Source organism: Equus asinus, chromosome 24, assembly GCF_041296235.1.
Source record: "Equus asinus isolate D_3611 breed Donkey chromosome 24, EquAss-T2T_v2, whole genome shotgun sequence".
Classification (NCBI taxonomy): domain Eukaryota; kingdom Metazoa; phylum Chordata; class Mammalia; order Perissodactyla; family Equidae; genus Equus; species Equus asinus.
Genome location: NC_091813.1, coordinates 27,330,534 through 27,357,827, shown reverse-complemented (window position 1 = coordinate 27,357,827; position 27,294 = coordinate 27,330,534). Strand labels below are relative to the sequence as shown.

The window sequence follows — 27,294 nt, the reverse complement described above, 5'->3', positions numbered from 1 at the left end:
TGCAGCGGAGCGCGCGAACTTAACCACTCAGCCATGGAGCCGGCCCCTGTCCTTTTCTATCTGGCTTATTTCACTTAACATAATTCTCTCAAGGGCCATCCATGTTGTTGCAAATGGGATGATTTTGTTCTTTTTTACGGCTGAGTAGTGTTCCATTGTATATATATACCACATCTTCTTTATCCAATCATCTGTTGATGGGCACTTAGGTTGCTTCCACATCTTGGCGATTGTAAATAATGCTGCAATAAACAGTGGGGTGCATAGGACTTTTGGAATTGCTGACTTCAAGCTCTCTGGATAGATACCCAGTAGTGGAATAGCTGGATCATATGGTAGTTCTACTTTTAATTTTTTGAGGAATCTCCATACTGTTTTCTGTAGTGGCTGCACCAGTTTGCATTCCCACCAGCAGTGTATGAGGGTTCCTTTTTCTCCACAACCTCTCCAACTTTTGCTACTATTTGTTTTAGTTATTTTTGTCATTCTAATGGGTGTAAGGTGATATCTTAGTGTAGTTTTGATTTGCATTTCCCTGATGATCAGCGATGATGAACATCTTTTCATGTGCCTGTTGGCCATCTGTATATCTTCTTTGGAGAAATGTCTGTTCATGTCTCCTGCCCATTTTTTGATTGGGTTGTTTAATTTTTTGTTGTTGAGTTGTGTGAGTTCTTTATATATTATGGATATTAAGCCTTTGTCCGATGTATTGCTTGCAAGTATTTTTTCCCAGTTAGTGGGTTGTTTTTTTGTTTCAATCCTGTTTTCCCTTGCCTTGAAGAAGCTCTTTAGTCTGATGAAGCCCCATTTGTTTATTCTTTCTATTGTTTCCCTTGTCTGAGAAGATCTGGTGTCCGAAGATCCTTTTAATACTGACGTCAAAGACTGTACTGCCTACATTTTCTTCTAGAAGCCTTATGGTTTCAGGTCTCCCCTTTAGGTCTTTGATCCATTTTGAGTTTATTTTGGTGAATGGTGAAAAAGAATGGTCAATTTTCATTCTTTTACATGTGGCTTTCCAGTTCTCCCAGCACCATTTGTTGAAAAGACTTTCTTTTTTCCATTGTATGCCCTCAGCTCCTTTGTCGAAGATTAGCTGTCCATAGATGTGTGGTTTTATTTCTGGGCTTTCAATTCTGTTCCATTGATCTGTGCACCTGTTTTTGTACCAGTACCATGCTGTTTTGTTTTTTTATTGAGTTATTGATAGGTTACAATCTTGTGAAATTTCAATTGTACATTAATGTTTGCCAGTCATGTTGTAGGTGCACCACTTCACCCTTTGTGCCCACCCCCCACTCCACCTTTCCCCTGGTATCCACTAAACTGTTCTTGGTCCATAGTTTTAAATTCCTCATATGAGTGGAGTCATACACAGATTATCTTTCTCTCGCTGGCTTATTTCACTTAACAAAATTCTCTCAAGGTCCATCCATGTTATTGCAAATGGAATGATTTTGTTCTGTTTTGCAGCTGAGTAGTATTCCATTGTATATATGTACCACATCTTCTTTATCCATTCGTCTGTTGATGGGCACTTAGGTTGCTTCCACGTCTTGGCTATTGTAAACAGTGCTGCAATAAACATTGGGGTGCACAGGACTTTTGGGATTGCTGACTTCAGGCTCTTTGGATAAATACCCAGTAGTGAGATGGCTGGATCGTATGGTAGTTCTATTTTTAGTTTTTTGAGGAATCTCCATACTGTTTTCCATAGTGGCTGCACCAGTTTGCATTCCCACCAGCAGTGTATGAGGGTTCATTTTTCTCTGCAACCTCTCCAACATTTGTTGCTATTAGTTTTAGATATTTTTGTCATTCTAACGGGTGTAAGGTGATATCTTAGTGTAGTTTTGATTTGCATTTCCCTGATGATCAGCGATGATGAGCATCTTTTCATGTGCCTATTGGCCATCAGTATATCTTCTTTGGAGAAATGTCTGTTCATGTCTCCAGCCCATTTTTTGATTGGGTTGTTTGATGTTTTGTGGTTGAGTTGCGAGAGTTCTTTATATATTAAGGATATTAAGCCTTTGTCAGATATATGACTTGCAAATATTTTTTCCCAGTTAGTGGGTTGTTTTTTTGTTTCAATCCTGTTTTCATTTGCCTTGAAGAAGCTCTTTAATCTGATGAAGTCCCATTTGTTTATTCTTTCTATTGTTTCCCTTCTCTGAGAAGGCATGGTGTTCGAAAAGATCCTTTTAATACTGATGTCAAAGAGTGTACTGCCTACGTTTTCTTCCAGAAGCCTTATGGTTTCAGGTCTCCCCTTTAGGTCTTTGATCCATTTTGAGTTTATTTTGGTGAATGGTGAAAAAGAATGGTCAATTTTCATTCTTTTACATGTGGCTTTCCAGTTTTCCCAGCACCATTTGTTGAAAAGACTTTCTTTTCTCCATTGTATGCCCTCAGCTCCTTTGTCAAAGATAAGCTGTCCATAGATGTGTGGTTTTATTTCTGGGCTTTCAATTCTGTTCCATTGATCTGTGCACCTGTTTTTGTACCAGTACCATGCTGTTTTGATTACTGTAGCTTTGTAGTATGTTTTGAAGTCAGGGATTGTGATGCCTCCCGTTTTGTTCTTTTTTCTCAGGATTGCTTTAGCAATTCAGGGTCTTTTCTTGCCCCATATGAATTTTAGGATTCTTTGTTCTAATTCTGTAAAGAATGTCATTGGGATTCTGATTGGGATGGCATTGAATCTGTAGACTGCTTTAGGTAGAATGGACGTTTTAACTATGTTTATTCTTCCAATCCATGTACATGGAATGTCTTTCCATCTCCTTATGTCGTCATCCAATTCTTTCAGAAAAGCCTTGTAATTTTCATTATATAGGTCCTTCACTTCCTTAGTTAAATTTACCCCGAGGTATTTTATTCTTTTTGTTGCGATTGTGAATGGTATTGTGTTCTTGAGTTCTTTTTCTTAGTTCATTATTAGAGTATAGAAATGCTACTGATTTATGTAAATTGATTTTATACCCTGCAACTTTGCTGTAGTTGTTGATTACTTCTAAAAGTTTTCCAGTGGATTCTTTGGGGTTTTCTATATATAAGATCATGTCGTCTGCAAACAGAGAGAGTTTCACTTCTTCCCCCCCATTTGGATTCCTTTTATTCCTTTCTCTTGCCTGATTGCTCTGGCCAGGACCTCCAGAACTATGTTAAATAAGAGTGGTGATAGAGGGCATCCTTGTCTTGTTCCTGTTCTCAGGGGGATGGCGCTCAGTTTTTGCCCATTGAGAATGATGTTGGCTGTGGGTTTGTCATATATGGCCTTTATTATGTTGAGGTAGTTCCCTTCTATCCCCGTTTTGTTCACTAAATGTATTTCTTTTTTCCTATATTGCCAGATGATGTCTTTGTTAATTTTTTTTAGTATCTCTTTGTTTATTTTTACTTTTATTCTTATAGGTGTTAACATATATTTATTTTGATAATGTCTTCCCTATAAAACATTATCTAGGGAGATTAAAAGTTCTCCCTGTGAGAACGTTTGTCCCTCTCCCTGGGATAATCAACATTAAGAGTTGGCTGTTTGGTTGCTCTAGACATTATGCCTCCGTCTTCCTGCCTCCTCTTGTTTGTCCTCACTGCCTGACCCTCCATGTAAATGGGATATGATATATGCTGTTCTATTTTGAATAAACTTTAGAAAAACTTTATTACTTTTCCTCAAATCAATTTGTGATGGTAATTGATATAGCTTGTACCTTTCACTTAATGAGAGAATGAGCCTCTTTGCAGAAATAGTATTTGTTGTTTTACTAGGTAGCTGTTAAGCTACTGTAGGTTTTAGAAGGTCTCAAAGACGATACAAGACACTGTAGGAAAACAAAATACAACTCCCACCCTGAAGCAGCTTTAAGATGTAGTTAGAGATGTAGTAAAACTACGTATAGTACAAGGCAGAGTAAATACGGAGAGGTGCCAAAGAACTACTGAGGAGCGTTACTTGATATTCCATATGAGTATGAGGGCTCATTCCGATTTTAGGAGTATAATATCAAATATCCTAGGTGGGTTTTTAATTTTGATAGTGGAATAAATAAGAGATACGAACACATTTGCTATTTAGTATTTGAATAGCGCTGCTGACCAGACTGAAGGACATTTGCCCCTCCTCTCTCTTGGCTGTGGAGCTATCTGTTGGATGAGATGTTAAGTGATTTTTATACTTATTTTTTCACAATTCCATGATACTTTAAGAACTGGTTATTTACTCACATGCTCTAATTCATTATGTGTGATTATAGAAATGGCAAGTACTAGGTTGGGTAAAAAAGGGAAAAAAAATCTGTTCCTCTTTTGAATCAGTGAAAAACTGAAAGAATTATAATTGATTTTTTAAGAATGCGTGCTTTATACAAAAGAAAATTGAAAGTAATCAGCCATGTCAGGGACAAATGTAAAATAAAACAAACCTTTGCAATATTTCTTTTGATCTTTTCTTCTTATGAAGACATTGTTTTGTGAAATTCAAAATGGTTTCACATCTTTCTACCCCTTTGATATATGGCACTGCCCGAACCTTTTAAAGTAGCTTCTAAATTTTACTCAGGATCAAGGCAAATCTGAGCAATGGATGTGGCATTACTCTCTGATGGAAGACTACTTAAAAGGATACTGTATTTTACATATTTAATTTGTGTGGCTATGAAGTTCTAAAAAGCATAACCTGTTGCATTCATGGTAATTAGTGCAAATGAATATATCATTTGATTTTACACTTTGAAATCTGATGAAGACAGTCTATATTCTCATTGTGAACAGAGCTACTTAATCCAAAAGTAACTAATTAAAATAGCCAAGAGAGACTTCTTATCTATAGGACTGGTAGATTCAAGAGATTTGTTTACCAGTATTGGAACTAATTACCGGATTCGTGCAATGAATAATAATTTTACAGTTTTCCATTATCCTGAAAGCTTTTCATATCCTCTTAGCTAGGTCAAGATCTGTGAATATGTCTTTACTTTACTAAACTTTTTCCATTATTAGTAGTTGTGACTTTTTATTTTATTTTATTTTTATTGTAACATTGGTTTATAACATTATATAAATCATGACTTTTTCTAACATGGGCTTGATGTAAATTTCAGTACAAATGTCTTTTTTTGTGTGTGTTTGATTCTGGTCTTATAATAACGAAAAAATAATAATGTTTTTAATACTGTTTTTCCCCCTTATAAAAGTAATTTGATTCATTGTAGAAAATTTAGAAAATGAAGATAAGGAAAAGAACAAAAATGAAAAAGCATCTATAATCTCACCAGTTAGAGATGGTTGCTGCTTACGTTTTGGTGTGTATGCTTTTAGACCTTTCTCTCTCTATATATTATTTTGTTTAGTTAAATGAAAATGTATTTATACTGCAGTATTTTTTAGTGTACATTATGTGCCAAGTACCCTTCTAGGTGCTGGAAACTTATTACAGTGGTCCTTGCTGTAATGGAGTTTCTGTTAGGTGAGATGTGTTTTCTACATAAACTGTTTAGTGTCTATAATTTATATTTAGTAATCTACTATTTTTACTTAATACATCTTAAATATTTTTCCATTTCATTCAACATTTTTCTGTTAGATGACAAACAATAAAGTTATTTCTTTGTTAATGTAGTACTTATTTATGGTTAAACAGATAATCCTGGAAAGCTTATAGTAGAGAGCGCTAGAACCCTTCCCCATCCTTCCTTCTCTCTCTCAGTCCTGCTCCCTGAAGGCAACCACTTTCAGCCATTTCTGTTTTTTGCTTATTCTGTGGTGATCCCTGGATCTGTAAATCGTATGTTTCTCTCTCTGTCTGTGAGTCACCTTTTGATGGTCGCTGAGGATGTAGCTCACTAAAATCTTTGTGCGCATCCTTCCTTCCTTCTGGGTTCTCGCCATAGTTATGCTGCTGCTGTTCTCAGTGACCACACCTGTGCATTAAGCCCCCTTCCCTTGTTCTGATAACCCCCGCATAGTGCTTCTTGACTCTTCATCTTGTAAGATGAGGACTTCAGAGTTGCCTGTCTTCATCTGCCTTGGTTCTGTGAGCTCTAACTTGAATGTTGTCATTTACATGCTGTTTGGTAAACGTAGTTAAAAAAAATTTTTTTTTAAGTCTCTGGTTGAATTGGAATGGTAAAAATGCTTGAAATTTTTTTTACTGGAACTATTGTTTAGTGCATTTCCTTGTTTATAGCTTGAGAAGAGGAATCACTAATACTTCAAACATACAGGGATTTAATGCATAGACTTGGTTACCAAGGCATTGGAAGGATGGAGAAACAAGACTGTCACTGTGAGATTATCGAGCTGTTCCTGCCTCTGGTTGAAGCCTGCTTTGCACTTACTGCTGATCTGCTGATGTGCTGGAGGGAATGCTGCTGCTCTGGCTGCTGCTGTTGGAGAGCACTCACTGTGGCCGCAGAGCAGCACTCACTGAGGGGTCTCCACCAAGAAGCCCAGAATCCTGTGGCTGCTGCCTTCAGTGCCACCTGAGATGCTGCCAGGAGCAAATCAATAGATGTCTCCCTTCCTCCTTTTTTCCTTCCAGGGAGCTGGCAAGGCACTCTGGGAAGTGTAGTTTGGTTGCTTCTCAAACCAAGATACACTGAGAGCACAAAAATGCAGGGATGGAGCTGAGCGCCAGAAGACAGCTAACTTGTCCAGAGTTCAAAGTCATCACTCTTCTGCTGCTTAAAGTAGAATGTTCCTATTGTTGAATTTAAGTAGGTTCTTTTTTTACTCTACTGATTGCTTTTACCCTCTAATCAAGTTTTTTTCAGAGTTTGTCATTTCATTTCTTATTTCAGTTATTTTTTTGTTATCCCAAAGACTTTTCTTTTTTAGAGCCTTCTGTGATTTCTAGCATCTGTATAAACCTCTGTTCCCAACTTTTATCCTGGTTGGATGTAGTTTTCTGTATTCCGTGTTTTTCTCTCCTCCACTCCTTCCCCTTCCTTCCTTTGTTTCTACTCTCACTTTGCAGGGCTGCCTCCTTAAATCACTTCCTAAGAAAGTATGTGTGAAAAGTAATCCATATGCATGCTTAGGTGTATGAAAATGCTTTTGCTCTGGCTCTCTATTTAGTCGTTTGGCTGTGTATGAAATTTTAGATGAAAAATGATTTTCTCTCAATATTAAAAACCTTATGCCAGTATCTTCTGTTAACCTCTGCTACTGATAAAAGGTCCAATATTATTCTGATTCTAGTTCTTTGTAAGTGGCCTGCCCCTGCAGAAATTTTTAGAATTTTCTCTTTATTCTTGGCCTGAAATTTCCTTGTGGATGTCTAATTATGTGGGTTCCCTTCCTGCCTTCCATTCATTATGCTGGGCACTTGGTGATCTCTTTGAAGCTGAAAACCTTAGTTCTTCCATTCAGGGAAATTTTATCTTATTGCTGGTACTTTCTTTCCTCTGCTTTTTATTTTCCCTTTCTATAACTACTATTGGTTGTTATACCTCCTAGATTCTAGATTCTTTTTCATCTCTAATCTTTTCTCTCACACTTTTCATCTCCTCATTTCTTTTTCAGCTTTCTGGGAGGTTTTCTCATTTTCTTTTTATCTTTCTAATGAGTTACTTTTCCTGGTAATTATGCTTCTAGTTTTCAAGAGTACATAATTCTTACTCTCTGCTTGTACCTTTTCATGACAACTTGTTCTTGATTTATGGACATAAATGCTTTTTGAATCCTTTATGAGAATACTAATTGGAGTTGCTTTCGCTTTCTTGAGTCGTCTTTCTTCTTCATGTTTCTGGTTTTTCTCAAATGTATGGTGATCCTTGGTTGGCTATTTGCATTTAAAAATGAGGCAGAAAAGCTGCTTGGAAGCTCTGTGAACGTGGGCTGGGCTTGCCAACTTGTGACCTTTGCTTTATGGTGAGCAGTTGTGCTGGAGGACCCTTCAGTCCTACTGTCTAGAGAGGTCTTTGCTTCCAGGCACCATTGCCCATATAGTTGCTTAGTTGCTTTACCTCTCTCCCCAGTTTCTTTAGAGAAGAGCCCTCTGATTTTTTTTTTTTTTTCCCCTTGGCGTGGGGGGTAACCTGCATGTCTTGTCCGTGACTTGTGGGGATTTAATTGTTTTACATTTGCTAAAAATAACTAATCCCTCTTTTTCAGTCCATATGTCAGTCTAGTCATCCTTTGTGGTTGACGTTTCTGGATCTGGATCTTCTTTGGGTTTTTGCACAGCAGGCAGCTCCGTTTGTGGATATTGCTGCCTCTGCAGTGCTTTTCAGCATTACTCCATTTGTTTCTTCTTGGCCAGAAATTGATTAGCCTAGTTCATCTGCTGATGCTCTTCCCTCCTTCTCTTCATTATCTTCATTGTCATGTGTTGTATTAGTTGTCTATTGCTACATAACAAATTACTTCAAAATTAAGAGTTTAAAACAGCAAACATTTATTATCTCATAGTTTGTGGGAGCAGTTTAGTTGGGTGGTTCTGGCTCAGTGTCTCTCATGAGGTTGCTGTCAAGCTGTTGGCCAGGGCTGCTGTCATCTCAAAGTTCTTCCAAGCTCACTCCTGTGGTTTATGGCAGGCCTCAATTCCCTGCTGACTGTGGACCTGAAGTCTCCCTTGCTTGCCTTGTGGGCCTGTCCATAGGCTGTGTGTGGAGAAAAACCTTTTCTTCTGCCCACTTAAGTTCATTGTTTAGGGGCTGTGAATTAAATTGACAAAACAAAGAGAAAAAACAAAGTTTATTCATATGCTTATGGGAGTGCACAAAAGAAGTGGCTTGCTAAATGGCTAAAGCTAGTAGTTTATATACCTAACTTAGAAGGGGAAGGGAGTGGGGAGGAAGGGCTTCTATAATAGGAAGAACAAATGGGTTTCTTTTGGAAAGATAAATGAGTTTTTAGGGGAACAAATGGGAGATAAGAAAAGTTTGTGATAATATTTTGTTATGAAAGTACATGGCTGTGAAACTCCCCAGAGAGGGGATTTAAGATAATTTACCTCTCAGTCTCCTTCCTGGGAGTGAAGCCTCCCTGAAGAGGGGTTTGTGGCAGCCTCATTCCCAGAAGCTTCTGCTTTTAGTCAGATGAGGGAAGCTCTGAGGAGGCTTCATTCTGCATCTGTTGAATCTCAAATGTCTTCAGCTTAAAATAGTCTTCATACTATCTCTGGGGTTCCAAGTGGGTCCCTGCAGCTGCCTGAGTGTCCTCACCACATGGCAGCCAGCAAGTGATCCAAGAGAGAGAGTAGATACTCCAAGATATCCAAGATGGGAGCAGTAGCCTTTTTATAACCTAATCTGATCTCAAAAACGACATATAATCACTTCTGCCATATTCTCTGTTGGAAGTAAGATACAAATCCACCCCATACTCAAGGGAGGAAAATTAAATTCTGCCCCTTGAAGGGAAGAGTGTCAAAATTTGTGGACTTGTGGACATATTTTTAAAACCACCAGATGGCTTTATATTTAAAAGAAAAAAAAAAACCCCAACTTTGTTATTTTGATAGTGTTTTGGCAGGAAAAGGAGTCATACTAGATTATTATATTCATTGTATAAATGTGCCGTAATTTACAAATTCTGTCTGGTTGGAAATTTAGATTGTTTTGAAATTTTTGCTTGTATAACAGTACGGTGATGATAGTATTCTGGATAACTTTTTTCATGAGTAATTGTTCATCTGATAGTTTATTATAATCATTATTGCTGTATTCTTTTGTTGACGAAAATAATCCATAACCAATCTATAAATGAAAATTTGGGTGGGTTTATTCTGAGCTGAAATCTGAGGACCATGGCCCCGGGCCTTTCTTCCCGAAGGAAGAAAGGGCACCAAAGAAGTGAGGTATACAGAGTGGTTATATACCCCCATACAGGATGTCTCACATATGATTGAAATGTCCCTCCCACAATAGTCACAAGATTGCCCTGTCGGCACAGCACTTGATGGACACAGGAGGTAGTGGGTCTGCTATCTCAGAGGGCGTAGCAGGAGGCAAGTCTATTGTCTCGAGCTGGGTGGTCACAGGTGAGCGCAGCAATCAGTTCCTAGCCTAAGGAAAGATGCTTAATCCTTAGAGGAATGCCAACATTGGGAGGGGGAGGGAAGTTGCACCTGTATCTCAAGGGGCTTTGTTCTTGCCATAGGGAATCTCTAAAGCAGATATACAATGCATGCTCAACAGCCACAGTCAGGCCCCTTTGGAAAGACAAGGTCAGGCCGAATTAGGTTTATACCAAATGGCTTCCTCATATACTCCAATATATGCTATTGCTTGCCATTTTTATTTGTCACTCTATGCTTTAGAACACATTTGTGCGAATACACACATTTTTTTAAAGTAAAAAAACTCCAGGATATTAAATATTTTTATAGTGTAGGGGAGGAAGACATTTCTTCTATCCAAAGTGTGTTCATCTGGCCGGAGAATGAATTAAATTCACATGAGACAGAGTAGCAAGAGAAAATTAAACAAAGCTTTTTGAGGACCATGGCCTGGGGCCTTTCTTCCTGAAGGAAGAAAGGGCACCGAAGAAGTGGGGTGCACAGAGTGGTTATATACCCCCAAACAAGGTGTTTCACATATGATTGAAATGTCCCTCCCACAGTAGTCACAAGATTGCCCTGTCGGCACAGCACTTGATGGACACAGCAGGAGGCAAGACTATTGTCTCGAGCTGGGTGGACACAGGTGAGCGCAGTAATCAGTTCCTAGCCTAAGGAAAGATGCTTAATCCTTAAAGAAATGCCAACATTGGGAGGAGGAGTCCATCAAGGGAGATTACCACACAAGTGCAGTAAACAAAATGCAGATTTAAGTCCTTGCCTTTGGCATTGATTAAGAGTTTCTAGAGAGAAGGTCATCCCCTTTCTTCTTCCTGGTACAGAGAGGGAGGCACCTTTACAGATAGAGATTTCCTTTACAATGTAAATGTCTCCTAACAAAGGGCAAGCAAGTTCCACTCCTCAGAGCCTCCTTCCCTGTCCCAGTTTATCAAAACCAACCAGCCTCAAATAATCCTGATGCCAAAGAGAATATCCGGGGGGGCCAAATCCAGGTCCCCACAATAGCATCTTCTGCAGTGATATATTTTTTTTTGAGGACGATTAGCTCTGAGCTAACATCCTCCACCAATCCTCTTTTTGCTGAGGAAGATTGGCCCTGAGCTAACATCCATGCCCATCTTCCTCTAGTTTATATGTGGGATGCTTGCCACAGCATTGCTTGAATAAGTTGTGCTAGATCTGCACCTGGGGTCTGAACCGGCGAACCCCAGGCTGCCAAACTGGGGTGCGTGAACTAACCCGCAGCACCACCGGGCTGGCCCCTCTGCAGTGATATGTTAAGGACATATTCTAAACTAATATATTTTAATGATTTGTTAAACAGATTTATGACTGAAAATTTTTTTTCATGTCACCTTGGGTTTAATTTTGGCATTTTATGACTTCACTAGATGGCAGCAGAGGACCAGCTTTAATTCAGGCTGCTTTTGTGAAGCAATAGAATTCTAGTGGGTACCCACTGCAGTGTACATGTAATACATCCTGAAATGTTAGTTTGGGGTTGTTAAGAACTTAGTAGGATTAGGGAGATCATGTATACAACAGTTTTGAGAGCGTGGCAGTTTTGATAATGTTGACAGGTTCTTTTGTGCATTGCATCTGAATTATTATATTTGTAGGTGACATTTTGGAACTGTTTTTGTAAAAATGACTTTGCCATATTAAAGTCCTTAAAAGTGTTTTTTGTCTGCTTCAGGAAATGTTCTTATGTTGGAATCTCAGAAACAGAAAGAATGGTGTGAAGATTCTCTTTTATCCCATGTGGGTTTTTTGCTCTCAATTGTTTGTGTTTGAAGCATAGGCGTCTAATAGAAAAACTTGATGTTGGAATGTAACCCCTTTACTTTAGATAGTGAAATTCATGTTCAGAGGGTAGAAAAGTCATTTGACTGGTATGTGGCATGTGAAGAGTAGTGATTTTGACATATGTGCTCCAATTGTATTTTGGGAAGGAAATTACTATAACCATATGCTTTCTTTTTTTAAATCATATATCATAGTATTTTTCCTTTCTTGGGGAACTGTATTCAGTTTTTGCATGTTATGGTAATTTTGTTCCCAAAAGGCATTAGTATCAGTGAACTAGGTAAAGAAATTGAAAATGAGTAATTCTGACAGCTCCTTTTTAAATTGTGAAGTCTGATATGAAGATGTGATAGGCAGCTCATCTTATTACAGTGCCTCTCTGGCTTTCAGCCCAGCTCTAATGTTGCTGCTGTTGCTGGTCTTTTTGCTGGCAGGTGAGTTTTCTTAGACAAATTTTATTTTAATATCATTTTGGAATTTAGAAAATTTAATTTTTTACATACTTTTTGCATGAACAGAGAACTAAATTTTATCGAATGGCATTTTAGCCTTTTATGTTTTGTATCAGCCTGATGAAATGTAAACTAGTGGCCAGAGGTAGATAATACAGTATATAAGTAGAAGAAATAAAATTGCTGCTTAAATTATAGACCTCAAGCAACTGCACGTTGAGTCTACTCTGTGATCTGGTCTTGGTAGTTGCCTTACTATTATGAATCCATATTATATTTATTTTTGTAGTCTCAGATGTATTTAGCTACTTGTGTTTAGTATTTAGCTGTTGAGATTGCTGCATGTAGAATTTCTCCTGGTACTTTTATATGAACACGAACAGACTAGTGGAAACCAGTTGTTTTCTTAATAGTGTGATCCATTAAGCATTATGTACTAATGGAGAAATTAAAAATTATTTTAAACATTTAGTGCACCTAGATATAATTTTACTTACATTTTCTCTATGTGCATGGAATAGTCAGTATTAAATAGAATCAGGCAGCATTGTGTTGTGTATCTTCCACAAGTGTTTTTAATTATCTTTCTTAAAAATACCTTCTTTGTGCTGTTAGTCCATTTTTAAATTTAAAATAAATAATTGAGGATCTTTATAGTAAAATATCTATGGTAAAGTATAATATCTGTGTTAAAAGTAAAATTATTTCAAGTTTCTTGTAGATTAGGTCTTTCTCTCCTTTTTGCTAAAATAATTGAATTATTGTTCTAGTAGAAATAACATGAAAATAAAAAGATGTTGCTTATTTTAAAGCAAATTTATGATTTTTGACGAGTTTTAAATGGTAACTGTTATGACTATATACTCAGAGCCACCAAATGAAATATTTTAATGTGTGGTCAATCTGAATGGCAATAACATTTTGATAGGAAAATTAGTTTGTATATACTTTTAAAAAGAAGTTTAAGACATGGTTCATGCTCTTAAGTGGGTCAAAATCTAATTGCAATATTAAAATGGGAATACATGAGAGAACAATATGACATATAATTGCGGCTAAATGATGTGACATAGAGCCCAAGAACGTGGGAGTTGTTAGGAGGAGGATGCCTTGTGAAGGGTGAGTAATGTGGGTAAGAAGAGCACCGTGAGGTGGAAACAGCCTGAGCTGGACTGTCCTGACTAATAATTGGTTTAAATCCAGAATCTCTGTAACTTCTAGCGCCAGGGCAGTTAGGTTTTTAGGCTAAAGGAAGAAAATTGTTATACTGGTGTCTGCTTAAACCCTTCATTTATATTTTTAAATGTGTCAGAGTTTTAATGATTGCTGAGCCATGAGTCTCTGATTTAAATTCTGACTGTTAACATCAGCTCCTATGTCTTCTTGAGTTATCTTTAGGAAGTTGTAAAGTTGATGGTCCTTTATGTCAGTCTTCTTGAAGTTTAAGGCCACCTGGAATTGCTGAATCAGTTGGTCAACCCAGTAGTCTTTGAGGTACTTAAAAGAGCTGTTTTTTGAATAGAGAGTATGGTAAGAGAGTATTTTCCATAGTGATAGAGAAGGGAGGAAATGAACACTTGGAGTAGTTTCTATGGAAGGGGAAACAGACCGCCTACTTCTGTGACTGGAATAAGAAAAGAAAGGGGGTGATGTCACAGCACCCCCGTCCCAAGGCTCCTGGTGGGCTTATCCTGCAGGAGGCGTAGGAAGACCACGTGGCAATTCACTCCCTGTCATCCCCCAACATTTTATTTCCTATTTTCAGTTATAACTGAAGGACTTTTAGGTGAACCTTTTTTGGTACTTCATGAAAACTTTTATTGAAAGTAGATTATATTAGCATTCATTCAGTTAGTCTAGTCAAGAGTGAGTTTTAAAAGTTGCGTAATAGAAAATGTGAAAACTAGAAGACTGTGATTGCAACTAACTTGTGATCCTGCTTCATTGTCCTTTTCTTGTCTCTCTTTTTTTTAAAAATTGAGGTCATATTGGCTTTTAACACTGTAAATTTCAGGTATACATTATTATACTGCAGTTTCTGTATAGACGGCATTGTGGTCACCACCAGTAGTCACTGTACACATGTACCCCTTTACCCCTTTCACCCTCCTGCCACCATCTTTTCCTCTGGTAACCACTAATCTGTTCTCCTTATCTGTTTGTTTGTCTTCCACATATGAGTGAAATCGTACAGTATTTGTGTTTCTCTGTCTAACTTTTTTTGCTTAGCATAATACCCTCAAGGTCCATCCATGTTGTTGCAAATGGGACAGTTTTGTCCTTTTTTATGACTGAATAGTATTCCATCCCATGTCTTCTTTATCCAGTCATCAGCTGATGGGCACTTGGGTTGCTTCCATGTCTTGGCTATTGTGAATAATGCTGCGATGAACGTAGGGGTGCATAAATTTTTTTGAATTGTTGACTTCAAGTTCTTTGGATAAATACCCAGTAGGGGATAGCTGGATCATATGGCATATCTATTTTTAGTTTTTTGAGATATCTCCATACTGTTTTCCATAGTGTTTCTTCTCTTTTTACTCCTCTTTGCTCCTTTTACCCTTGTTAGCATCTAAACAAGAATATTAGCTCAGAAGAGAGGAAAAATCTATTGACTATAACTTTTGGACAGTTGCCTTAGTGGAAGCTCCTTTTTTCCATACTGTTTTTAAAAATTTCAATTTCTTTTGCTTATTTTGACTTCTTTTGTTTGGCTTTTATATTTTCTTTTGCAGTTTGAATGGTAAGGGTGGTTAGAGGTTGTTTAATCTAGTGCTTTTCATAATTTAAGGTAAATACAAATTGTCTAGGGGTCTGTTAAAATGTAAATTGTGATTCAGGGGCTGGCCCCATGGTGTAGTGGTTAAGTTTGGTGCGCTCTGCTTCGATGGCCCGGGTTAACGGGTTTGGATCCTGGGGGCAGACCTACACCACCATCAGCCATGCTATGGTGGCGACCAACGTACAAAGCAGAGGAAGTTTGGCAACAGATGAGAGCTCAGGGCAAATTATCCTTAGCAAAAAAAAAAAAAAAGAAAAAAGTAAATTCTGATTCAGTTAGTCTGGAGTGGGGCCCAAATTCTTCATTTTTAACAAGTTCCCAGTTGATGCCAATGCTACTGGTCCACAGATCACACTTTAAGTAGCAAGAATCTATCTCATTTTTTCAGGATGAGGATATAAAAGACAGAGAGACCAAGTTTGTTCAACAACTTATACCTAATTAGCAGTTGTGGGCTTTTATTTTTTAATGTGACAAAAAATGTCATTTTTTCAGCGTAAGGGAATGTTTAAAAACCAAGAGAAACCTTCCTCTTTCCCTAATTAAATGCCAAGTCATTTATTTGGCCAACTTTATTCAATCCTTAAGATCTACCTGAAGATTTTCTTTTCTAACCTTATCACTCTTGAGAATTTAAAGAAATTGATTTATTTAACTATGTATCCAATTATTGTTTTAGAGTGCTTACCTTTTGGACTTTTGAGAAACAAATTTTAGTGAGTTTAGAAGATGTTAAAAATATCTATATTATTTTCAAATCTAGTTTTTGAGGTAGAAGCTTCTTGTTATAGAAGGGTAAATCATGTTTTTATTTATATAAAGTGAGTATCCATGTGTGCTTTATTTTCAGACAGTTCTACCTGGAGGAGGTAACGTAACCAGATAGGTTTTGTGTCTTTGGTAGCACTTGTATGCATCCTTTCTGTTCTCTCTTCCATTTGAATCTAGCCTGGTTTCTCTTGTGCCTTAAGTGCTGTGAGGATTGTTGCAGGGCTGGAGATGGGACATATGCGTGAGTGTGCGTGTATGTGTGTGCGCTACTTGGGGGAAGTGAGACTGCCCTTTAAGATTCCATAATTTTCTAATTCTTTGTAGATTGTTGGAAAGGAGGAGGGAGCATACTCTATCCCACAAAAGTGGCAATTAGCACGATACATGTTGCTGGTAGCAAATAAATACAGTCCTGATTTGACAGTTCTTTTCGCTAGTTGAAAGGTATGCTTTGATATTCTACTTGTTGCATTTCCCCAAACTCTCTTAGTTGATTTTGTAAACTTGTACATAGGAGGTGACTTTATCAGTCAACTCTTATTATTATGGTAGTTATTATGTTTCTTTTGTGTTGTTAAGGGAAATATGAACCCATGTAGATTTAATTAGAATTTTAAAAAATTTATGTTGTTACTAATTTTTATTTTAATGAGCTAGATTGTGGGACAAAAACATGATAATTTTCTGTTATAGGAAGAGCTTTTGGAGTTATTGTATATTTATATGTACTATTATTGTGAGTAAATCTTAAAAAGTTGTTTCAGTACATTGGAATATTTTAGGCTCAGGTTTGTTTTTATCATTCTAGTGTTTAGAAAACAATTTCCTAGACAGATTGAGAGATCCACCTGATTCAAGCTTTTTTGAGTTCTCTGTTTTGAGTTATTGCTCACTCAAGTCATGCAGCTTCTGAGTTTACAAAATTTACTTGGGTCACACCTCTTCATGGAAAAATGAATTCAGTAACTATTTACTGTAGTTGTCTGCCTTTGACTGTGTAAATGTACTTATAAGCTTGAGTCTGTGGGCAACCTTTATAGGGAATCACCTGTGGTTTATTTTTCTGCATTTCACAATTTCTGTGTTCACTCTTCTCTTTCTCCTCTCTGTTTGGAAGGGATGTCCTTTCTTTCCTGCCTATAGAATTCTTAAACTAATTCTTTGTCTTATCCACGGTTCACTTTGTCAGTAACCTCAACTCTTTTTTTGGATTGTGTAAAGTACTTGTTGTAGTATTGATAATAATGATATCCAGCCTTAAGTAAGTACTTACTGTGTGCCTTGGACATAATATAATAACAAGAGCTGACATTTTATTACCATATGTCAAGCACTGTTCTCTACCCATCACATATTAACTTTTTTTTTTGGTAAATATATATTACACAAAGTTTACCATCTTAACCATTTCAAGGTCAGTAGTATTAAATACATTCATAATGTGGTTTGCAAACATCACCACCATTTATCTCCAGAACTCTTTTCATCTTGTGAAACTAAAACTCTATACCCGTTAGATAATAATTCCCTATTCCTCTCTTCCCCCAGCCCCTGGCAACCACCGTTCTACTTTCTGTCTCTCTGATTTTTATTACTCTGGGTACCTCATGTAAGTGGAATCAGACAGTGTTTGTCTTTTTGTGATTGGCTTATTTCACTTAGCATAGTATCCTCATGGTTCATCTGTGTTATAGCATACGTGAGAATTTTTTTTCTTTTTAAAGGCTCAGTAATATTCCATTGTATGTCTATACCACATTTTGGTTAGCCATCCATCTGTCAATGACACTTGGGTTGCTACCACACTTTAGCTGTTGTGAATCATGCTGCTGTGAACCTGGATGTACTAACTCACTCATTTAATTCTTGCAGCCACCTTAGGAGGTGGGGACTTCTGATGAGGATACTCAGTTTGAGAACAGTCAAGTGATTTGTGCAAAATCACACAGCTAGGAAGAGCCTCTCTGGGATGCATGTACTTAACTACCACAGTAGACTCCCATATATCTGTCTATGTTAGTGCCTTCTGTTTTGCATACAGATATCTTCACCCCTATTTACTATATAGTGATATATAATTAATGGTATGTAATACAAATACCTTTAATACTAATGTTGGCAAATGAACTTACTCCTTAAACTAGATTTTAAGGCTTGCTCCTTGTATGCTTCTCTTCTACCAGAGGCGATTATGTATTATACATAATAGAATTATAATTTTCAGGAAACTTTGAGTGATAGAGTGATTGGAATAGGACCTGTTATTTGGAGTATGAGAGATTTCATGGAAGAGTGTTTGGAATAAGAGTGTGAAGATATGTATTTTAGGATGAGATGGTGCAGTAGTACAGATACATAGGCTTAGACACAGGCATGTACAAATTTCTGAGCAGTAGAGGATGGCAAAATGAGAAAGGGATAAGGAAGTTGTAACTCGAGTTAAAGCACATACTTAGGACGTGGACAGTTAGAATCATTCTATGTATTTGATGAGGTTTTTCGTTCCAATCTGCCTACTTGTTTTTTAGGGTTCTAGATAGTAAGGACTATTGAGTCTGGTGTTATAAGGTCTGGAACTGGAATTTTCTTCTCAAAGCCCATGGTGATAGCATTCCTACCATTGACACATGTAAACAAAGTAAGCAAATTAAATTGTTGGGTGGTTTGGAACAAATTTGCTCTATAACTTATTATACACTTGGTTATTTCTATTATTTATCATTAATTCTGTGGAATGTGAGGGTGGAATTTAGAGACTAACGCTGGGCCCTACACCTTGACAAACTCTTTTATAGGGTTGATTTTTAAGCTTTGCACAAGACTCTAAATCTTGCTGGTTGAAGGGAGTTTCTTGAGACAGAAACATCTATGCTTTGGAAATTATTCATAGCTATTAATAGAAATAAGCATACTTGGTATTTTTAATGAGAAGGCTTGGAGAATTTGTGATTTTTTTTAAATGGTGGATACCGCTTGGTCTTCACGGTTTACTTGTGATGAATTACCTGAATTGAAATAAAAGTTAGAGTCTTTTGACTGATGATTTTTCCATAGACAAAGCTTACTAAGTACCTAGCTTAAACAAAAAAAGTAGATGAACAGAACACAGTAGAAGATTTGCTGTATAAACAGCATGTAAAATGAAGATGGCTATGCTTAGGTAGAAGACATTTAAATGTTGGCAAATTGACCAAATGTTCGGTGGTATGCTGCTGGCCTGCCGTTTAATAGACAATTAACATTCTAAGATCAAAAGCTGGTTAGATAAATTTGACAATTAAATTGATGGGGAAGCGAGTGGGCTTTGCAATTTAAAATTAAATAATACATGTTGTCTGTTTAATTAACTGTGTGTGTATGTAAGTGATCACATAATAGAATGAAGCTCTGGGCTTAAAGTGACTTTAAGACCATACAACCTTAATCACATCTGTTTCATGACTTTAAATTGATGTGACACGAGGATTAAAAAAAGAGCCAGTCCTTTTGAATAAGACTGCTGTGCTTATAGAATCAATAAATCAAAATCAAAATACCTGTTGGGTTGGAATCTTTTATAATGCTGAATGAAAATTTTGATAGTTTTTGATGAAAAGAATATGTTAGAACTGTGTCTTTCAGTGATTGTTAACAGCAGCAATAAAAAATTTTAAAAAGTTTAGGTAGTTGTGGTGTTGCTGTATGTGTGTGTTTCTTCTTTAATTTGTTAATGTGAAAATAAAATTGACCTTAATGTGAGTACTTTGAATTTCTTGGGAAATGAAATAAGGTAAAGCTGCACTTCTGCGTCAAATAGTTTTTCTTTTCAAGGGTTGAAATGTTATTTTTGTCAGATAAACAGATAATAGCTGTTAGTTTGAAAATAAAGCTCATGTGAAGGATTACATTGTTTTATCATCAAATATTGGTCCTTTTGTGGAAGTGATGTAAACAGTGATGTTTAAAGTTATTTGAACTGTTTTGCTGAGATTCCTTAACTTACGTTGGCAGACTTTAGGTTGTGTTTCCGTAGAATTCTTGTCTGAATGGTAGTTAGATTCCCAACCTAGCCTATAAAGCTTGCTTAATTCCTAAGGTAGCTAAATTACTTACTGTGCATGTCTCCTGTGAAAAGTGATGAAATGTACTGTTCCAGCACTGATAACTAAATGAACTATAATTGCAATAAATATAAGTAGTTTATATTTGTTGTAATCAAAAGCTCTATTTTGACTAGTTTAAAAACTATTGGGGAAAACTGATTTGATTTTATCAGATGAGGAGGAGATAGATCCGTAGTATTATGGAGATTGTGAAGGGGACTCTGTGACACTGATTCTTTGTTTTGCCTAGGTGGATTAAAAACTTGCGGCTTATAATTTTGCTAGATACCAATGTGTCACTACCCTTGATCAGAGTTTTCTTAGGTTTATTTATGGAATGAAGTGAATGAGGCAAGAAGGAGGAAAATATTTTTTCATTTAAAAAAATTGTGGAAAATATGCAAAATTTCTTTTCCTTTTTATTTAAGAGTTCAAAGAAACAGGAAAAAATGGGTTAAAGAGGATGTGGATATCCTTTGCAAAAGAGACTACCACAGATAAAATTTACTGAGCAGTGAGCCAGTGAGAGAAAAAGACAAAGTGTGCATAAGCCCCCGTGGGGAAGGAAGAAAGCTGGAGTTCGGCAAGTCGGCTGTTCTTGTATCATTTTTAGAATAAGATATGACAGGTGTTGGTGGGTAGGGCGCAGAGTCTGACCAACTGCTCTTTATGTCAGGAAGGTTTATAATTGTATCTGGGGAAGTGGCTCTAAACTGAATTTTCTATGTAAGAAATTTTAATATATCTGAATTTATTTCTGTAAGTTCTACGACCTTGAGTATTAGGTTTCAGGGACTTGTGTGCCAGTTCTATTGGGAGTAGAAATGAGAGGAAATGTAGCTGGTATAGGAACAGTAGAGGTTTGGCAGTGAATTCTTATGAGAGAAAAGATACAAAGAGAAAGTAAAGTCTGGGCTTAACATTATACACTCATCTTTGTTGAAGGTTGGGAAATAGGTGGGTGCCTCTTGGCATTAAGTTACTATGTAAAGAGATAGTATCTTGTAACCCTTGGTATTGGGGATGTGTTGGGGGACATACTTTGGGGTTATGTTCTAAGCTTATTTAACTTACTTGAATTCAGCTGCATATAGTAGGCAAAAAGGAAAGAAAGGAAAAAAAATAAGAACCAATATTTCCATTGCGTTGCATTGACTGCAAGCAGTAGAAATCAACTTTGGCCAATTTAAGCAAAGGAATAAGCTGGAAGGCTCTCAGGAGAACCAGTCTTGGAAAATGGATAGGAAGCAAGCAAAGCCAGGCAGCCGGCACGATTGCCAAGGTCAGGCACAGGAACACTTTGAGTAGGAAGCCACCATTGGCGCTTGCTGACAATGCCTCTGCCCTTGTTTGAATAACTTTTCAGTTGTTCTTGTGCCTCTTTGTCACTCACTCAAGTTAAAAGTTTTGGGGAAAGAGCATTAATTGTTTGGCTTAGCGCCTGAGCCTATTTCCAACCTGCTAGGGACAGAGATAGAGGAAATCTGGGCCTTTTGGTTTCCATTGTGAAAATGATATCATCCATTTGCATATCCCAAACAAGGGGGTCTGTCACTTCTCCCAAACTAAACTGAACAATTACTCCTTCGTCCTTAAATGCTCCTTGGCTCAGTAAATAAAGTGCACCCGGTTCCTCTTGCCAGAAGCTTGGAAGTCATCCTTGACTTCTCCTATTCTCTCAGCCACAAATCCAATCAACAGCATATTGTCCTGTTAATCTGCCGCTTAAATGTCTTGAATTTATCCACCTGCCTCTAAATTATCATTGGCACCATAGTCCCAGTTGGTGTACTATATAAGCCTCATAATTTCTCTGATCTACAGATTGGTTTTGTATTTTGTACATGTATTGTATGGGGGTGAACTTTTAAAAATGCAGGTCAGATTATGCTATTAGTTTGCTAAAAACCTTTCACTGGTCTCTGTTTACTTACCTACTGTTTCTCAGCTCTAATCTCTTGAAACTGGGATGGGGGACTGGGACTCTGCAAAGGGACTCGGATTCCCTTACCAGCTTGCTTCCTGTTGGGTTTTACCATTGGGAACAATGGCAGGAATTTGGTAGGTGAGAGAAGGGACTCCTCTTGTTTCTAGGTTCGTTATACCTCCAGCGGCTGTTGATAACTATCACTTCGTTTTCCTGCTTCATTTGGCACTCCCAGCACCAGCCTTGCTGCTCCCCATCAGAGGTACCAGGTTCTGGGTGGGGCATCCTAAGTAGACACAGTGCCACTTGCCTTACTTCCTCACCTACTGGGCTGTGTCCCCCTTACTGGTTTGAGCATCTTTCCTTCTGTGCCTCCTCCGTAGCGATTCAAACTTGAGCCTGCAGGGCTCCTCTCCTTAGAGGTCCAGGTACTAGCCATATGGTGCCACTTCCTTAGAGGTTTGAACACCCAGCTGCATGAACCTCCCCCACCCCCTTCCAGGCATAGCCCCATAATCCCCTTCCCCCAGCGTACTAACTTCTGATAACACACCTCTTCCGTTTTGTTCCCCCATCCCTTCAGATGGTAGTCCTTCTGCAGTTACTGTTTCTTGATTGCCTCAGCCTTCCTTTTGCCTTGTGGCTTTCCAGTGTCTGTGTAACTAGTGTGCTGTATTAAGTCCTCAGTGTTTGAATTACCCATTATGATTTCTGTTTGTCTCATACGAGGGGTTTTCCATTTTCTAGGATAAAGTAAAAAAAAGTTTTCATTAATTCCTAAGTCCTTGGCTACTTCTCTAGTCTCAAGCCATGCCATTTCCCTTCTTTCTCTTTACGCTTCAGTATTCTGAAATTTTTTAAGTTGCCAGAATGTGCACCTTCTGTTGTTGTGTCGAGGATATTGCACCTGATAGACTCTGTTCCAGGCACTGGTTATCACCCTCCAAGCCCTGCCCCCACCTTCTGCCCCACAGCAGTTGCTTGGTTAACTTCTGCATAAGTCAGGTCAGAGGCAGTGTACTGTAGAGATTGTAGAGATAGGCCATTGTGTGGGTTTTGATGTCAACTTTGCTATTTTGCTAGCTTTATGACCTTGGGCAAGTTACTTCACTTGTTGTGTGTTTCACTTTCCTCATCTGGAAAATGGGAGTAATAATTTTACCTACATGGTAAGGTGGTTGTAAGGCTTTAGTGAGTTACTGTAAAGTGCTTTGAACCCTGCTGTATGCATAGTCATTGCTCAGTAAGTGCTAATAACCTCGAGTTGTTACCAGCTACGTGAGAGTCCTTCTGGGATGCCTTTCCCCGTCTCGCAACTCTGACATGTTCCACCTTTGCATACTTCTTGTAGCGCCTTGTACTTCACCTTTTCAGTACTTACTATGCTTGAGATTATTTGTTTAATGTCTCATTTTCTTGCTAACAGTCTAAATTACATGAAGTTACATGAAGAGTCTGTGCTGGTCACTGTTATATCCTGAGCATCTAGCACTGTGCCTAATACCTGGTTGGCCCTTTAGTAAATATTTTTTTAAAATTAATTAATTAACCATGTTAAAAGAAAAACCATAGTGAGTTTGACAGGAGTTAGTACAAATGCATAGAGATGGTGGTGAAATGAATCAATTTAAATGATCTGCTTTTTTGTTTTCATTGCTCACTAAAAAGCTCTAGTATAGACGCTCTAAAATAGGAGAGGGGAAACATCTGCTAATTTTGAAGCCGCTGCGGTTTGATGAACAAGGTTTACCATCCCATCTTGTTTCCTTCCCTTTCCAAAGGGAAAACAATTCTTGTACTCTGATTAGACTGTATTTCTGTTTTTAATTTTTCTGTAGCTTTATTTTTGCCCCCCTGGCTTGTAAAAGCAATTTGTTCTTGTTTCTAGAATTTCTGAGAATACAAAAAAGTATAATGATGAAAGCAAATATCATTGATAATTCCAAGTAGAGATGACAATTCATAACATTTTGGTATAGGCTTTACTGCCTGTCTTTTCTAAATATACAAAGTTTTATCTCCCTATCCCTTATAATCAATCATATTATGCATTCTGATTTTTAACTTGCTTTTTCTTCATTTAATATATTGTATATATCTCTTTCCATATTAATGAATATTTTTATCATCATTTAAAATATGCTTGATATGCTCTAAGATGGATATGCAGTATTTATTTACCTGATCTGCTAAATGGCGGGCATTTGACTTTCATTTTTTCATTGTCATGAAATGCTGTAGTGAGCATCCTTGTACATATACCCTTGCTTAACAAGTATTTTTGAGTGCCTTCTATGTGTATGCAAATAGACTATGCAAGACACTTAGTCTGTGGGAAAAAATGAAATGGATGTGATCTCTGCTTTCATAGTCTGTAGGTGAGGTAAATTCTTAGAAATGTAATTGATGGTCAGGTTTGGTCTGAATTGGTGACAAATTTAAATTATAAGATGTTTAAAGGCTATTTTACTCTCAGACTTCTATTAGTAATGTGAATTAGGATTCTAAGATGCTATTAGTCACCTATACATACATATATTTTTGTCAGTTTTCCTCTTGAATTATGTACTTCCTAAATTTTATTAATGTATATTTGGTGGTTTTACTTGATTAGCTTTCTCACATTTCAGTGACTGTCCTGAAAGATTGTTTCTAGTCAAGCTGAAAAACCAGCATTTAAAGTACAGCAGTTTATAAATTTGGCTTTTCTGTAATCTGTATAGCTTTGGTCTATATACTTTAATATAAAAAGTCCATCAGCAGTTTCTAATTCAGTGAAGCTTCTACTGAATTAATTTTTGTCTTTTAATGAGAATGGATGTAATACAAATAACTTAGTAATTCTGGGTATTAAATTTGTGATTGAGGTGGTTTCCTAATTAATAAAAAATTATATTACACTAGTGATTCATATCTGCTGAAGGTAGAACCATAGTTACATACTAAGCCAGCATCTGACAGTGTGTGGGATAGCTGCCTCTTTTTTAAAGAGTCTGGCTGCTTTTAGAGACTTTGGAGTGATGTGGAAATATTTCCACTTTTCCCTACCTTCTCTCTGTAACGTGAAATAGCTCCTTGCTTTTTGTAGGTATCACATAACAAAAGAACACATGATTAGGAGTGACTGGAGTTCAAACCAAAAATCATATCCCAGAAACTTGTTCCAAAAATTTATATGTGCAGAAGAATCCCTAAATACCAACTGCTAAATAATTTCTTTGGTATCTCTGCAGATGCAAACTGTGTTTTCCCATGAGCAATCATTTATAGTGAATTCCATCTTCTAAAGCCTTTTCTTCCTTGGTCTTTTAAATCTGTTTACAGAGATTTACAAAGACAGTGTTTTCTTTTAATTGATACTCCACTTGAAGTAAAAGAAAGGTCTGCTAGTAAGATACCCACATACACACACACATATAAAATAAGCATCTTAAGATATGAATAGAAAATAAACAATTATGACAGGAAAAGCAAATATACCAGCACCCTGGGATTTAATGTTTATTCTATTTGAACTTTGTATTTAAATCTGAGCTTCTGGGCAGCAAGTGAGAAGGAAATATAATTTCTGTCATCATCATATATCAGAAGAGGCAAACCATTTCTTTTTTCTGAATTCTAAAATTTGTTAGCATAAGTCAACTTCTCTCAAGTTGTGGATATAGAACACCTGTTCTGCTGAATATTAACAGATATCAGGATTAAGTTTAGGAAACAATGGGCTAGTAGATAAGATAAACAGATTTATTATATGTTTTCTCATAACCTTAAATATTCCTAATATGTATCTTGACTTTTTAAGAGAAAGATACAGTGTTTCCCTAATTTATTTTGCCATGAAATACTTTTTAAAGTAAATATTAAGCTTTGCAAAATGCTGGCCTAGGTTCTTAAACAACATGATGGGTTGTGTCTTCAATACCATTTTTGCGGAAGATATCATAGTTGCTTTCTGTCTGATCTTTCCTTATGTTGATTAAAATTCTCTTTGAAACACAATCCAGAGCAAGGCTGACTTCTTCCAAGAAGCCTAGATTCTCCCTATCCTCCAGGAATTGCTGCTTTTGAAAAGCTCCTGATGTCTGCCAGCCTGCTGGCCAGGCACTTGGTCCAGGAGTCCCTCAGCTGCATAGTCAGTCCAGACTGAGGCTGATTTTATTTTTCCTCGTGAAACCTGAGTCTCCACCCTCCGCATCTCCTAGGCCTACAGCTGTTTCAATACGTGGCAGGGGCCTGAGCTCTCTTCCTCCTACCCAGAGACCTGCTGAGACTACCTAATTAGTTTGAAAACACTAGCAACAGCGTACCTGCAGACCAGTCCCAAAGTGTAAGCCCCCTTGGTCTTCCTTGCTGCTCTTCAACCTGTTGTTGCCCACTTACCTTCACCAGCTCTCTCATTTCTGCTCACCTATCTTAAACATGTCTGTTTGCTCTTTAGAGTGCTCGTTTATGGGGAACGAATTATCTTCTATTATATTAGTCACCTCCATCTCTTAATTGAATGTTTCTTCTATCCCCTGGCCTTAACTTGATTCAGTTCCATCTTTCAGTGTTGCTTCTTTCTTCTGACATAGCACGTGGGTTGGACAGAGTGGTCAGCATTCTCCTCCATTCTCAGTGGTACATCCACACTATTATTCTTCCACTCTTTCATTTTACAGCAAAGAAAAATAACTTGACAAAATGGTTCTGTTCCTTTGAGGCTTGTGCCTTTTAACTTTCTAATTTATACCTGTCAGTTTTCTCTCATTCTTTGAAAAGTTTGGTACCTGGATACAGTCTCCATTTTCACCCCAAATCTTGCCATTATCTGTTTGGTAGCACGGCACATCAGTCTATAATTTTCTCAACTTGAATCCATTTGGGCTTTATTTTTATATATGGCATGAAGTAGGGCTCTGTTCTTGATGATCTGCTGATGGGAAATCAGTGATGGTAACTTGACCATTTGAAGAATGATGCATTTTAAAGTAAATAAATTCCCCCATATATTGATTGGCTCTAAGAAGCTAAGAGCTAATAAAAATTCTGATGAGCTTGAATTTAAAAATATTTTAATCATATAATAATGAATGAGAATTGTACCTAAAGTGGTGTTATCTGGCTCTGTCATAGTATTGATTCAAAGAGGGGTTAGCAGTTTTGCTAACTGTAATGTGGTAGAAAGAGCGTTGGATAGTTTGCATTCTGGCCATTTGCAAATCACTTACTTTCTCTTTTTTTCTACTGCAAAGTGGAGATAGTAATACCTAATTTGTATAGTTGTTGAGCCAATAAAATGCAGTATTTGCGTATCTGTGTGTGTGTGTTTTGTAAACTTTGATGTTTAAGATCTAATAAAAATTGAAGAACGACTCTCTCCTAATATGGGTCATAAGATTGCTCTGGAACATCACATTGTCTCCATAAAAAAACTTTGATTTCTCTATACCTCATGTTTTTTA

The 27,294-nt window shown here is 37.2% G+C and overlaps 1 protein-coding gene across 1 annotated transcript in view; it reads left to right on the top strand.

The window, feature by feature from the left end:
- RNGTT (RNA guanylyltransferase and 5'-phosphatase) overlaps window positions 1–27,294 on the top strand; it is a 281,137-nt gene that overhangs the window by 52,676 nt on the left and 201,167 nt on the right. The window lies entirely within an intron of this gene.